A 14,541-nucleotide genomic window follows, 5' to 3' on the forward strand; every position below is an offset into this window, starting at 1 on the left:
GTGTCAACAGTTGTCTAGGGAAGTTATTCTGCAGTATTCTAAATAGTAGATTACTTGATTTTCTTAACAAACATAATATCCTCAGAAAAAACCAAATAGGCTTTCTTCCAAAACACCGCACCGCCGACCATATCTATACCCTTCACACCCTCATTGAAAAACATATACACCAAACAAAAAATGGGAAAATATTCGCCTGTTTCCATCGACTTCAAGAAAGCCTTTGACTCTATATGGCACGAAGGGCTCTATTATAAACTTCTTCAGTGTGGAATAGGGGGCAAAGTCTATGACCTTATTAAATCAATGTATCTGAAAAACAAATGCGGGGTCAAAATTGGAGACAAACGCACCGATTTCTTCACCCAGAGAAGAGGCGTCCGGCAGGGCTGCAATTTGAGCCCGACCCTGTTCAACATATACATAAATGAATTAGCAGACATGCTGGAGCAAAGCGAGTCACCAGGTCTCCGTCTCCTGGATGGAGAAGTGAAATCCCTGTTCTATGCGGACGACCTGGTTCTGCTGTCTCCCACAGAACAGGGATTACAGCAACAACTAGACCTACTCGACAAATACTGCCAAAATTGGGCTCTAACAGTAAATCTAAAGAAAACCAACATCATGATTTTTCAAAAAAGGCCCAGATGTCAGGAAAACAAATACCAGTTTACCCTCAGTGATACCACTATAGGACACACTATGAGCTACACCTACCTTGGTCTAACTATTACAGCATCAGGGAGCTTCAGCATAGCAGTGAATGCACTAAAAGAAAAAGCCCGAAGAGCCCTATATGCAATAAAAAGAAAATTCTACAACATCCAAATCCCAATCAAAATCTGGCTAAAAATATTTGACAGCATAATCCTGCCCATTGCACTGTACGGTAGTGAAGTATGGGGCCCGCTAAATCACCAAAGCTACACTAAATGGGAAAAACACACAATAGAAGCCCTACATGCAGAATTCTGCCGAAGCATCCTTTGCACCCAAAGAAAAATGCCAACAAATGCATGCAGAGCCGAACTAGGCAGATACCCACTGATAATAAACATCCAAAAACGAGCACTAAACTTCCTAAATCACCTCAAATCTAGCTCCCCAGACACCCTTCATTTCAAAGCCTTTCAGACCCAAGAGCTAAACCCAGAAAAGAGTCCCCTGAGTCAGCTGCTACTGAAACTAAGTACTCAGCCGGACCCTGACCAGCCCCAGACCAACACAGCCGTCCAAACACCAATCCGAGTGAACCAAATCATTAAACAATGCAAAGAAACCTACCTGGAACATTGGAACAAAATAACCGAAAGCCAAAGCAGATTAGAATGTTACCGGGCCCTCAAAAGAGAATATAAACTGGCAGACTACCTCACGACCATCAGAGACACAAAACAGAGACAGACCCTCACCAGGTACAGACTAAGCGACCACCAACTGGAAATTGAAAAAGGCAGATACAAGAAATCCTGGCAGCCTAGAGAGAATAGAATATGCGATCAATGTCTGGCCGGCGAGGTTGAAACAGAAATGCATTTCCTCCTAAAATGCGAAAAATTCAACACATCAAGAAACATATTATTCAACAAGCTAAGCCAAACAACCCCAGATTTCAAGGAATTGGATGACCTGTCAAAACTGAGATTAGTCCTGGGAGAAGGAGACAGACCATACCTTGGGGCCAAATATGTAACAACATGTCACAACCTGAGGACTGTTTAAAATTAAGACTGTTTAAAATTAATATTGAACGTACCAAATGAAGTACAAAGACTGTTTAAAATTAATATTGTTTAAAAGTAATATTGTATGTACCCAACAAATGTCAAATCGATTGACACCTACAGAATGTTGGAAAACTGTACCTTTTTGCTATGTAAGCTTTGGCAATATGGTTCTCTGTAAACTTTCATGCCAATAAAGCATTTGAATTGAATTGAATTGAATTGAGAGACACAGAGAGACAGGGAGAGAGAGACAGAGAGACACAGAGACAGAGAGAGACACAGAGACAGAGACAGAGAGAGACAGAGAGACAGAGACGCAGAGAGAGAGACAGAGAGAAACAGAGAGTGACAGAGAGACAGACAGACAGAGACAGAGAGACACAGAGAGAGAGAGTCAGAGAGACAGAGAGAGAGTGACAGAGATAGACACAGAGATACACAGCGAGACTTGCATATATGTAACGCCTTTCACAACCTCAGGATGTCCCAAAGTGCTTTACAACCAATGCAGTCCTGTTGAAGTGTAGGAAATATTGCACAGCAAGGTCCAACAAACAGCAATGAGATAATGACCAGATAACCTGGTGTCCGTTGAGGGATAAATATTGGCCAGGACACCGGGGAGAACGCTTCCTGCTCTTCTTCAAAATAGTGCCATGTGATCTTTTACATCCACCTGAGAGGGGAGATGGGGCCTTGGTTTAATATCTCATCCGAAAGATGGCAACTCCGACAGTGCAGCGCTCCCTCAGTACTGCCCCTCCGACAGTGCGGCGCTCCCTCAATACTGCCCCTCCGACAGTGCAGCAATTCCTCAGTACTGCCCCTCCGACAGTGCAGCCCTCCCTCAGTACTGCCCCTCTGACAGTGCAGCATTCACTCAGTGCCACCCCTCCGACAGTGCAGGGCTCTCTCAGTACTGCCCCTCCGACAGTGCAGCGCTCCCTCAGTACTGCCCCTCTGACAGTGCAGCCCTCCCTCAGTACTGCCCCTCGGACATTGCAGCGCTCCCTCAGTACTGCCCCTCCGACAGTGCAGCGCTCCCTCAGTACTGCCCCTCCGACAGTGCAGCGCTCTCTCAGTACTGCCCCATCGACAGTGCAGCGCTCCCTCAGTACTGCTCCTCCGACAGTGCAGCGCTCTCTCAATACTGCCACTCCGACAGTGCAGCACTCCCTCAGTACTGCCCAACCGACAGTGCAGGCTCCCTCAGTACTGTCCCTCCGACAGTGCAGCGCTCCCTCAGTACTGCTCCTCCGACAGTGCAGCACTCCCTCAGTACTGCCCCTCTGACAGTGCAGCGCTCCCTCAGTACTGCTCCTCCGACAGTGCAGCGCTCTCTCAATACTGGCACTCCGACAGCGGAGTGCTCCCTCAGTACTGCCCCTCCGACAGTGCAGCGCTCCCTCGGTACTGCCCCTCTGACAGTGCAGCGCTCCCTTCGTACTGCCCCTCCGACAGTGCAGCGCTCTCTCAATACTGCCACTCCGACAGTGCAGTGCTCCCTCAGTACTGCCCCTCCGACAGTGCAGCGCTCCCTCAGTACTACCCCTCCGACAGTGCAGCACTCCCTCAGTACTGCCCCTCTGACAGTGCAGCGCTCCCTCAGTACTGCCCCTCCGACAGTGCAGCGCCCTCTCAGTACTGCCCCCTGACAGTGCAGCGCTCCCTCAGTACTGCCCCTCCGACAGTGCGGCGCTCCCTCAGTACTGCCCCTCCGACAGTGTGGCACTCCCTTAGTACTGCCCCTCCGACAGTGCAGCGCTCCCTCAGTACTGCCCCTCCGACAGTGCAGCGCTCTCTCAGTACTGCCCCTCTGACAGTGCAGCGCTCCCTCAGTGCTGCCCCTCCGACAGTGCAGCGCTCTCTCAGTACTGCCCCTCTGACAGTGCAGCACTCGCTCAGTGCTGCCCCTCCGACAGTGCAGTGCTCCCTCAGTACTGCCCCTCTGACAGTTCAGCACTCCCTCAGTGCTGCCCCTCCGACAGTGCAGTGCTCCCTCAGTACTGCCCCTCTGACAGTGCAGCACTCCCTCAGTACTGCCCCTCCGACAGTGCAGCGTTCCCTCAGTACTGCCCCTCCGACAGTGCAGTGCTCCCTCAGTATTGCCCCTCCGACAGTGCAGCGCTCCCTCAGTACTGCCCCTCCGACAGTGCAGCACTCCCTCAATACTGCCCCTCCGACAGTGCAGCACTCCCTCAGTACTGCCCCTGCGACAGAGCAGCGCACCCTCAGTACTGCCCCTCCGACAGAGCAGCGCTCCCTCAATACTGCCCCTCCGACAGTGCAGCACTCCCTCAGTACTGCCCCTCCGACAGAGCAGCGCTCCCTCAGTACTGCCCCTTCCCCCTTCGACAGTGCAGTGCTCCCTCAGTACTGCCCCTCTGACAGTGCAGCAATTCCTCAGTACTGCCCCTCCGACAGTGCAGCCCTCCCTCAGTACTGCCCCTCTGACAGTGCAGCATTCACTCAGTGCCGCCCCTCCGACAGTGCAGGGCTCTCTCAGTACTGCCCCTCCGACTGCAGCGCTCTCTCAATACGGCCCCACCGACAGTGCAGCGCTCCCTCAGTACTGCTCCTCCGACAGTGCAGCGCTCCCTCAGTACTGCCCCTCTGACAGTGCAGCCCTCCCTCAGTACTGCCCCTCGGACATTGCAGCGCTCCCTCAGTACTGCCCCTCCGACAGTGCAGCGCTCCCTCAGTACTGCTCCTCCGACAGTGCAGCGTTCTCTCAGTACTGCCCCATCGACAGTGCAGCGCTCCCTCAGTACTGCTCCGCCGACAGTGCAGCGCTCCCTCAGTACTGCCCCTCCGACAGTGCAGCGCTCCCTCAGTACTGCCCCTCCGACAGTGCAGCACTCCCTCAGTACTGCCCAACCGACAGTGCAGGCTCCCTCAGTACTGTCCCTCCGACAGTGCAGCGCTCCCTCAGTACTGCTCCTCCGACAGTGCAGCACTCCCTCAGTACTGCCCCTCTGACAGTGCAGCGCTCCCTCAGTACTGCTCCTCCGACAGTGCAGCGCTCTCTCAATACTGCCACTCCGACAGTGCAGTGCTCCCTCAGTACTGCCCCTCCGACAGTGCAGCGCACCCTCGGTACTGCCCCTCTGACAGTGCAGCGCTCCCTCAGTACTGCCCCTCCGACAGTGCAGTGCTCTCTCAATACTGCCACTCCGACAGTGCAGTGCTCCCTCTGTACTGCCCCTCCGACAGTGCAGTGCTCCCTCAGTACTGCCCCTCCGACAGTGCAGCGCTCCCTCAGTACTGCCCCTCCGACAGAGCAGCTCTTCCTCAGTACTGCCCCTTCGACAGTGCAGTGCTCCCTCTGTACTGCCCCTCCGACAGTGCAGTGCTCCCTCTGTACTGCCCCTTCGACAGTGCAGCGCTCCCTCTGTACTGCCCCTCCGACAGTGCAGCGCTCCCTCAGTGCTGCCCCTCCGACAGAGCAGCACTCCCTCAGTACTGCCCCTTCGACAGTGCAGTGCTCCCTCAGTACTGCCCCTCCGACAGAGCAGCGCTCCCTCAATACTGCCCCTCTGACAGTGCAGCACTCCCTCAGTACTGCCCCTCTGACAGAGCAGCACTCCCTCAGTACTGCCCCTCCGACAGTGCAGTGCTCCCTCAGTACTGCTCCTTCGACAGTGCAGCGCTCCCTCAGTACTGCCCCTCTGACAGAGCAGCACTCCCTCAGTACTGCCCCTCCGACAGTGCAGTGCTCCCTCTGTACTGCCCCTTCGACAGTGCAGCGCTCCCTCAGTACTGCCCCTCTGACAGAGCAGCACTCCCTCAGTACTGCCCCCCTGACAGTGCAGTGCTCCCTCTGTACTGCCCCTCCGACAGTGCAGCGCTCCCTCAGTACTGCCCCTCCGACAGTGCAGCGCTCCCTCAGTACTGCCCCTCCGACAGTGCAGCACTCCCTCAGTACTGCCCCTATGACAGTGCAGCGCTCCCTCAGTACTGCCCCTCCGACAGTGCAGCGCCCTCTCAGTACTGCCCCTCTGACAGTGCAGCGCTCCCTCAGTACTGCCCCTCTGACAGTGCGGCGCTCCCTCAGTACTGCCCCTCCGACAGTGTGGCACTCCCTCAGTACTGCCCCTCCGACAGTGCAGCGCTCCCTCAGTACTGCTCCTCCGACAGTGCAGCGCTCCCTCAGTACTGCCCCTCTGACAGTGCAGCGCTCCCTCAGTGCTGCCGCTCCGACAGTGCAGCGCTCTCTCAGTACTGCCCCTCTGACAGTGCAGCACTCCCTCAGTGCTGCCCCTCCGACAGTGCAGTATTCCCTCAGTACTGCCCCTCTGACAGTGCAGCACTCCCTCAGTGCTGCCCCTCCGACAGTGCAGTGCTCCCTCAGTACTGCCCCTGTGACAGTGCAGCACTCCCTCAGTACTGCCCCTCCGACAGAGCAGCTCTTCCTCAGTACTGCCCCTTCGACAGTGTAGCACTCCCTCAGTACTGCCCCTTCGACAGTGCAGTGCTCCCTCAGTACTGCCCCTCCGACAGTGCAACTCTTCCTCAGTACTGCCCCTTCGACAGAGCAGCTGTTCCTCAGTACTGCCCCTTCGACAGTGCAGCACTCCCTCAGTACTGCCCCTTCGACAGTGCAGTGCTCCCTCAGTACTGCCCCTCCGACAGTGCAGCTCTTCCTCAGTACTGCCCCTTCGACAGGCAGTGCTCCCTCAGTACTGCCCCTCCGACAGTGCAGCTCTTCCTCAGTACTGCCCCTTCGACAGTGCAGTGCTCCCTCTGTACTGCCCCTCCGACAGTGCAGTGCTCCCTCTGTACTGCCCCTCCGACAGTGCAGTGCTCCCTCAGTACTGCCCCTCCGACAGTGCAGCGCTCCCTCAGTACTGCCCCTCCGACAGAGCAGCTCTTCCTCAGTACTGCCCCTTCGACAGTGCAGTGCTCCCTCTGTACTGCCCCTCCGACAGTGCAGTGCTCCCTCTGTACTGCCCCTCCGACAGTGCAGCGCTCCCTCTGTACTGCCCCTCCGACAGTGCAGCGCTCCCTCAGTGCTGCCCCTCCAACAGAGCAGCACTCCCTCAGTACTGCCCCTTCGACAGTGCAGTGCTCCCTCAGTACTGCCCCTCCGACAGAGCAGCGCTCCCTCAATACTGCCCCTCTGACAGTGCAGCACTCCCTCAGTACTGCCCCTCTGACAGAGCAGCACTCCCTCAGTACTGCCCCTCCGACAGTGCAGTGCTCCCTCAGTACTGCTCCTTCGACAGTGCAGCGCTCCCTCAGTACTGCCCCTCTGACAGAGCAGCACTCCCTCAGTACTGCCCCTCCGACAGTGCAGTGCTCCCTCTGTACTGCCCCTTCGACAGTGCAGCGCTCCCTCAGTACTGCCCCTCTGACAGAGCAGCACTCCCTCAGTACTGCCCCTCTGACAGTGCAGTGCTCCCTCTGTACTGCCCCTCCGACAGTGCAGCGCTCCCTCAGTACTGCCCCTCCGACAGTGCAGCACTCCCTCAGTACTGCCCCTCTGACAGTGCAGTGCTCCCTCAGTACTGCCCCATCGACAGTGCGGCACTCCCTCAGTACTGCCCCTCTGACAGTGCAGCGCTCCCTCAGTACTGCCCCTTCGACAGTGCAGCGCTCCCTCAGTACTGCCCCTCCGACAGTGCAGCACTCCCTCAGTACTGCCCCTCTGACAGTGCAGCACTCCCTCAGTACTGCCCCTCCGACAGTGCAGTGCTCCCTCTGTACTGCCCCTCCGACAGTGCAGTGCTCCCTCAGTACTGCCCCTTCGACAGTGCAGTGCTCCCTCTGTACTGCCCCTCCGACAGTGCAGCGCTCCCTCTGTACTGCCCCTCCGACAGTGCAGCGCTCCCTCAGTACTGCCCCTCCGACAGTGCAGCGCTCCCTCTGTACTGCCCCTCCGACAGTGCAGCACTCCCTCTGTACTGCACCGAAGTGTCAACCAAGATTTTGTGCTCAATTCTCTCAAGAGAGAGAAGGAGAATTTTCCTCTTTCCACCCTTTCATAACGAATAGTGCCGATTAAAAAGAGCATCAAATCAACAAATTATTAACTGAATTACAGATTTTGAGAACATTGCCTTATTTGTCAGGGTAAGTACAAGAGATGTAAATGAATCGCAACATCAGTCCTTTAGTGTAGGAATGGCAAGTACTTAATAAGAAGCAAAATCCAGACACATAAAACTGGCATAAAGCAACTAAAACTCCGGTTAGACCTGATGTATCAGTTATTCTGGGCCTGTTGCAGGCACCCTAGTGGTGAGGGTCTGGGTACAGTCAGTCCTCGCCTGATAGACTTTCCTTCCCTTTCATAGTCAATAAGAAAAAAACTACACCCATCATGTGTATAGGTGTCTGTGTGTGTGTGTATGTGTCTGTCTGTGTATATGTGTGTGTGTGTATATGTGTCTCTGTCTGTGCGTATTTGTGTGTGTGTGTATATGTGTCTCTGTCTGTCTGTATATGTGTCAGTGTGTGTATATGTGTCTGTCTGTGTATATGTGAATCTCTGCGCTGGGACTGAGAATTTGTAAAATGATCCATTACAGTTTTGGAACGATGCTGTGTGATATTATGGTTCAGATGCTTTAAAATAAACAGGTTCAATCCTCCATTAAAGTAGCTTTCACATGTTAATATCACACTGTGTAGTTTGCAGGTTTACTTCCTTTCTTTCAGACTTTCCCAGTTTAAAGATGATACGAATGCTGCTGCCAAACACACGGACCTTACTACTTGGTAGGGAGCAACTGACTTTGAGGTTATTAGGAAAATATTAGGAAAATAAGCGCACTCAGAACTACACATATTCTGAGTAGGACGGTACCACCGCAGTCCACACTGACACCAGCCTAACTCAAGCTCACAGCTATGAATCTACCAGGTAAGTCCCTGACAGGTTTTCGCAGCAACTCGCCAAGGTTTCTTCGGCAGCATCTCCCAAACCCACGACCTCTTCCATCTAGAAGGACAAGGGCAGCAGGTGCATGGGAACACCACCACCTCCAAGTTCCCCTCCGAGTCACACACCATCCTGACTTAGAAATATATCGCCAATCCTTCATCATCACTGGGCCAAAATCCAGGAACTCGCTCCCTAACAGCACTGCGGGAGTACCTTCACCACACGGACTGCAGCGGTTCAAGAAGGCAGCTCACCACCACCTTCTCAAGGGCAAATAGGGATGGGCAATAAATGCCGGCCTTGCCAGCTGTAATGTATGTACCTTTAAGGGAGAGAACTACTTTTACAGCTCCTGTATACTGTAGTACCGGCAGTGACCACACCTGTATATAAACCCTGAGTAGTGATCTGTACAGTTAGTTCTAGAGTAACCCTCATTCAATAAACACCTGTTGATCGTTCCCTGCAGTCTTGTTGTCTAATTATTGAAGGACACAACATCAAGATACACGGACATAACATTGGCGACGAGCAGATTCGAAACTACCTGCAACTCTGCATCACCTCCCAGGGATTCGCTCCTGGAGAACAGTGGAAGAAGGCCGAGTCCAGAAGCACGGGCGTCGACCACGGGCAACCGCCCAGTCATCCAGCGGAGATTTGAGCATCGCAGGAGAGGCTGTCGAGAGCCAGGCTTGGCTTTCCAGTCACGGTCCAGCGAAATGGGCTGGCAACAGGTACTGCGCAGACCCTTCCCGGACAGCGGCGGCTAGAGCCGACCGGGCGGCACAGAAAAAGGCCGAGCAGCGTTGACGGGGGAGAGAGAGAGGGCAGAGCGCACAGGGCGCAGCCGGTGTTCAGGACCGAGCGGCATCAACGGGGGAGAGAGACGAGAGAGAGCAGAGCGCAGCCGGTGTTCAAGGACCGAGCAGCGTCAACGGGGGAGAGAGGCGCGCAGGAAAACGCGCAGAGCGCAGCTGGTGTTCAAGGGCCAAGCAGCGTCAACGGGGGAGAGAGGCGCGCAGGAATACGCGAGGTGCTGCCATTGCCACGAGGACCGCAGAGAGCGGCATTGGCAGCAGCACAGGAGCAGCGCACGAAACCCACATGGCATCGCCATTTGCCACGAGGGCCGCCGAGAGCGGCGTTGGCAGCAGCGCGGGAGACGCCATTTTAAGCCGCAGAGGGGAAGAAAGGAAAGCGCGGGAGACGCCATTTTAATCCAGTCTAACCACACCCAAAAATGCCGAAGAGTGGCAGTATCATAGCGTTCGACAATGAAGTCGAAGATTGGACGACATATGTCGAACGCATAGAAGTATACTGCAAGGTGAATGAAGTGCCAGATGACAAGAAAGCGCTGGTATTGTTGAATTCAATGGGTGCAAAAATGTATGGCTTACTACGAAACCTAGTAACCCCAGAGAAGCCAGTAGAAAAGGACTTTGAAAACATAGTGTCAATCCTACAGGACCACTTAAACCCCACACCGCTGCTGATAGCAGAAAGACTTAAGTTTCACAAAAGGAACCAGCATAAAGATGAAAGTAATGCTGAGTGTTTAACGGAACTGCGCAAGCTATCGAAACACTGCCAGTTTGGAGTGGGACTAGCAGATACTTTAAGGGACAAGTTTGTGTGTGGGCTTCAATGTGAAGGAACCCAGAAACGGCTTCTATCAGAAAAGGATCTTACGCTGGACAAGGCTTTCAGCATTGCAGTATCACACGAAGCAGCAGCACGGGGCCCTGCAGCGATACAACGGAGACCGCAAGAATATGGCACAAATGAAATGTCATACGGAACAGTGAAGTGCTATCGCTGCGGCAGAACAACACACGACCATAATGATTGCTGGTTCAAGGACAAAGTGTGCAGACAGTGTGGAGAAGTAGGACACATAGCAAGAGTCTGCAGGTCGGGAAAGAAAACCAGCAGCAAGAAATCTCCACAGGAGAAGTACAAGAAGGTACATAAGGTGACGGAGAGTAGTTCAGACGAACAGAAGAGTGATACAGACTCCGGAAGCAAGGAGCTGGGTTGTCTGAAACTACATAGTGTGATTAAAACGGAGGATCACCAAACTATCTGGGTCACGCTCAAGATAGCAGGAGTCCAAGTAAAAATGGAATTGGACACAGGATCAACCCTAACAGTCATAAACCGAAGGGGCTACAAGCGGTTATTCTCACATATGCCCTTGAGAGATACAAAGATTGTCTTGAAGACGTACACGGGGCAAAAAGTCTACCCCAAAGGAAAAATAAGGATGAACATTATATATAACGGCAAGGAAACACCAAAAATGGACCTATATGTATTGCCAGATGGAGGACCACCAGTACTAGGACGTGAATGGATCCGGAAGATACAGCTAGATTGGCATTCCATACAAGCACTGACTGTAGATGCCAAAAGGATGATGACGTCACACCTGGACGACTGTCAAAAATGCTAACTGACGCACAAGAAGTGTTCCAGCAGGGACTCGGAACACTAAAAGGCATAACAGCGACGATCAAAATAGAGGAAAATGCAAGCCCAAAGTTTTTTAAGGCCAGACCGGTACCTTATGAGATCCGCCCAGCCGTCGAAGCAGAGCTGGAAGGTTTGGAACGTTCAGGAGTACTGTCCAAAGTGGACTGGAGTGAGTGAGCTACACCCATTGTTCCTGTAATGACGAGGTCGTTGAGTAATACGCCTGGGGAACCAAAGAAGGTTCGCATCTGTGGGGACTTTAAGGTGACAGTGAACCCAATCCTTCACACTGTACAATATCCGCTTCCGCGGATTGAAGATATTTTCGCCTCGCTATCTGGAGGGAAATGCTTCACTAAGATTGATCTGGCCCAGGCGTACCTGCAAATGGAGGTAGAAGAAGCCTCGAAACAGTACCTCACGATCAACACTCATAAAGGTCTGTACCAATACAACCGGCTGGTGTTCAGGGTAGCATCAGCTCCGGCTATTTGGCAAAGGGCAATGGAACAAGTCCTGCAAGGGATTCCAGGGACCCAGTGTTATTTGGACGACATCCTGGTCACGGGCGAAAATGACAGTGATCACCTCGCCAACCTGGAGCAGGTGCTCACTAGATTGAAGGAATATGGGCTCCGAGCTAATCACCACAAATGCGAGTTTTTCCAGAAGCAGATCTCGTATTGTGGCCACGTTATTGATAAAGAGGGGTTACATAAGTCCCCTGAAAAGATTGAGGCAGTAGTCAAGTCTCCAGCACCGGAAAATGTGTCACAACTGAGGTCGTTCCTCGGGCTGGTGAACAACTACCATAAGTTCTTGCCGAACTTGTCTACCGTACTACACCCACTGAACACCCTACTGCAAACGGGGGTACCATGGAAGTGGAGTGACGAATGTAAACGAGCTTTCCAGAAGAGCAAAGCATTGATCACATCAAAAGAGGTGTTGGCTCATTTCAACCCAGCACTACCAATTCGGTTGGCGTGTGATGCATCACCCTATGGCATTGGAGCGGTGCTGTCGCACAAATTCCCGGACGGCTCGGAGAGGCCAGTAGCCTTTGCGTCTCGGTCACTAACCTCAGCCGAGCGTAACTACACCCAGATTGACAGGGAGGCCCTCAGCCTAGTGTGGGGAGTGAAAAAGTTCAATCACTATCTGCACGGGCAGAAGTTCACCTTGCTGACTGACCACCAACCACTTGTCTCCATCTTTAATCCAAAGAAGGGCGTTCTGGTGATGACTGCGCAACGGCTACAAAGATGGTCCCTTTTTCTAGGGGCGCACCAATATGAAATCGAGTATATGGGCACGAAACAGCATGGAAACGCTGATGGGCTATCACGCCTGCCACTGCCTACTGCGGAGGAAGCACCAGCAGTGGATCCTGTCGAAATATTTCATTCGACTGTAATTGAATGCTTGCCAGTAACTAACGCTGGTATAGAGAAGGAGACCCGAAATGACCCGACACTGTCTCGGGTATATGATTTGACGGTGAAGGGATGGCCAGCACATGGCGACTCACTGTTGCCAGCATTCTCATCCAGAAGAGAACAGCTGTCAGTATGCCAGGGGACCTTGATGTGTGGATCCCGAGTGGTAATTCCACCCAAGTTAAGGGAGAGAGTGCTCAATGAGCTTCATGAAGGTCATCTGGGAGGGGTGAAAATGAAAAGCCTTGCTAGGGCTTATGTGTGGTGGCCGGGGATCGATCAGCAAATCGAGGACCTGACAAAGAGCTGCTCAGGATGCCAGAAGGTCCAAAATGCACCACCACATGCCCCTCTACACCCATGGGAGTGGCCCTCATCTCCATGGCAACGGGTGCATATTGATTTTGCTGGTCCATTCATGGACTCAATGTTTTTAATAGCCGTGGATGCGCACTCGAAATGGCCTGAGGTGATCAAAATGTCCTCCACCACCATGGAGAAAACTATTGCAGTCCTACGGACCATTTTTGCCCGGAACAGCTTGCCATTGCAGATTTGCTCTCATAACGGACCACAGTTTGTGTCCGAAGAGTTTCGAAGATTTATGAAAAGGAATGGGGTAAGGCATTACACATCCGCCCCGTATCATCCAGCCACAAATGGATTGGCTGAGAGGTTCGTACAAACCTTTAAAAAAGCAGTAAAGGCCATGTGCGATGTCGACATTCCACTGCAGCATCAGGTGGACAATTTCCTGTTAGCCTACAGAAATGCGACACATGCAGTCACCAACCAGGCCCCGGCCATGATGTTCTTTAACCGAAGGTTGAGATCTCGTCTGGATTTGCTCAGACCAAATGTACGAAGAGATGTTGAGAGTAAGCAATTCCAGCACATCAATGAGAAGCCGACAAGGAGCTTCAATGTAGGGCAACCAGTCTTGGCCCTTGACTACCGAACAGAGAAATGGCAACCAGGAACGATATGCACACGGCAGGGGCCACTAATGTACACAGTGGATGTTGGGGAGAACATTGTGAGACGCCATGCTGACCAGATCCTAGAGTCACAGGAACGAGTCAACCCCATGTCTCGGCCATACGTACCTGGTGAGGCACCCGACATACAGGTCGCATCTACCTCAGAAACAATAGCATTGGAAGCTGATGAATCAACTGATGACAGTGTGCTAGAATCGCCTCCACACCAAGAGCGAGACACTCGGGAAAGGCGTTATCCAGAAAGAATCAGGAAGCCTCCCCAAAGACTGAATTTATAAATAGACTATTTTCAGTTAATGTTGCATGTTAAAAGTGTTAATTGTAATTAGTTTGATATTTAATTGTTAAATGAGTGATATGGTATTGTTAATCTAAAAGGGGAGGAATTGTAATGTATGTACCTTTAAGGGAGAGAACTACTTTTACAGCTCCTGTATACTGTAGTACCGGCAGTGACCACACCTGTATATAAACCCTGAGTAGTGATCTGTACAGTTAGTTCTAGAGTAACCCTCATTCAGTAAACACCTGTTGAATCATTCCCTGCAGTCTTGTTGTCTAATTATTGAAGGACACAACATCAAGATACACGGACATAACACCAGCGGCACCCACATCCCATAAACTAATTTTTAAAAAGCTCTGGTAGTTTTATTTGCGGTAGATTATATTTTTGGTTTGCATCTTTTCCATTGCTGAAGCCACATGTCCCACCATGAGATGCGTTCACATAATTACCTGACAACAATCCCTTTTCAAGATGGCCGCCCTCACACCAATGATTTCAATCAGTTACAATTTGTCAGAACTTTACCGCCTGTGAGTGAAAACAAGCTGGGCTATCGAACTAGAATATAGATCAGTGAGATATCAGGATGGAAACAGCAGATACCTGTGGCAAAATAGTCATTACTCACCCTCTACACACATACATTGTGTACACCCACCCTTACACACCTACACACCTTCACCATGAGTTCCTGCAAGCAGCATCCACACACACATCACCA

General features: G+C 52.3%; 1 protein-coding gene across 2 annotated transcripts in view; it reads right to left on the bottom strand.

The window, feature by feature from the left end:
• The window catches only part of LOC147105335 (tubby protein homolog), a 132,887-nt gene that overhangs the window by 39,707 nt on the left and 78,639 nt on the right, over window positions 1-14,541 (bottom strand). The gene's annotated exons all lie outside the window — the stretch shown is intronic.

The sequence above is a fragment of the Somniosus microcephalus genome, chromosome 18, assembly GCF_052327205.1.
Source record: "Somniosus microcephalus isolate GS21.2 chromosome 18, FLI_Smic_1.0, whole genome shotgun sequence".
NCBI lineage: Eukaryota > Metazoa > Chordata > Chondrichthyes > Squaliformes > Somniosidae > Somniosus > Somniosus microcephalus.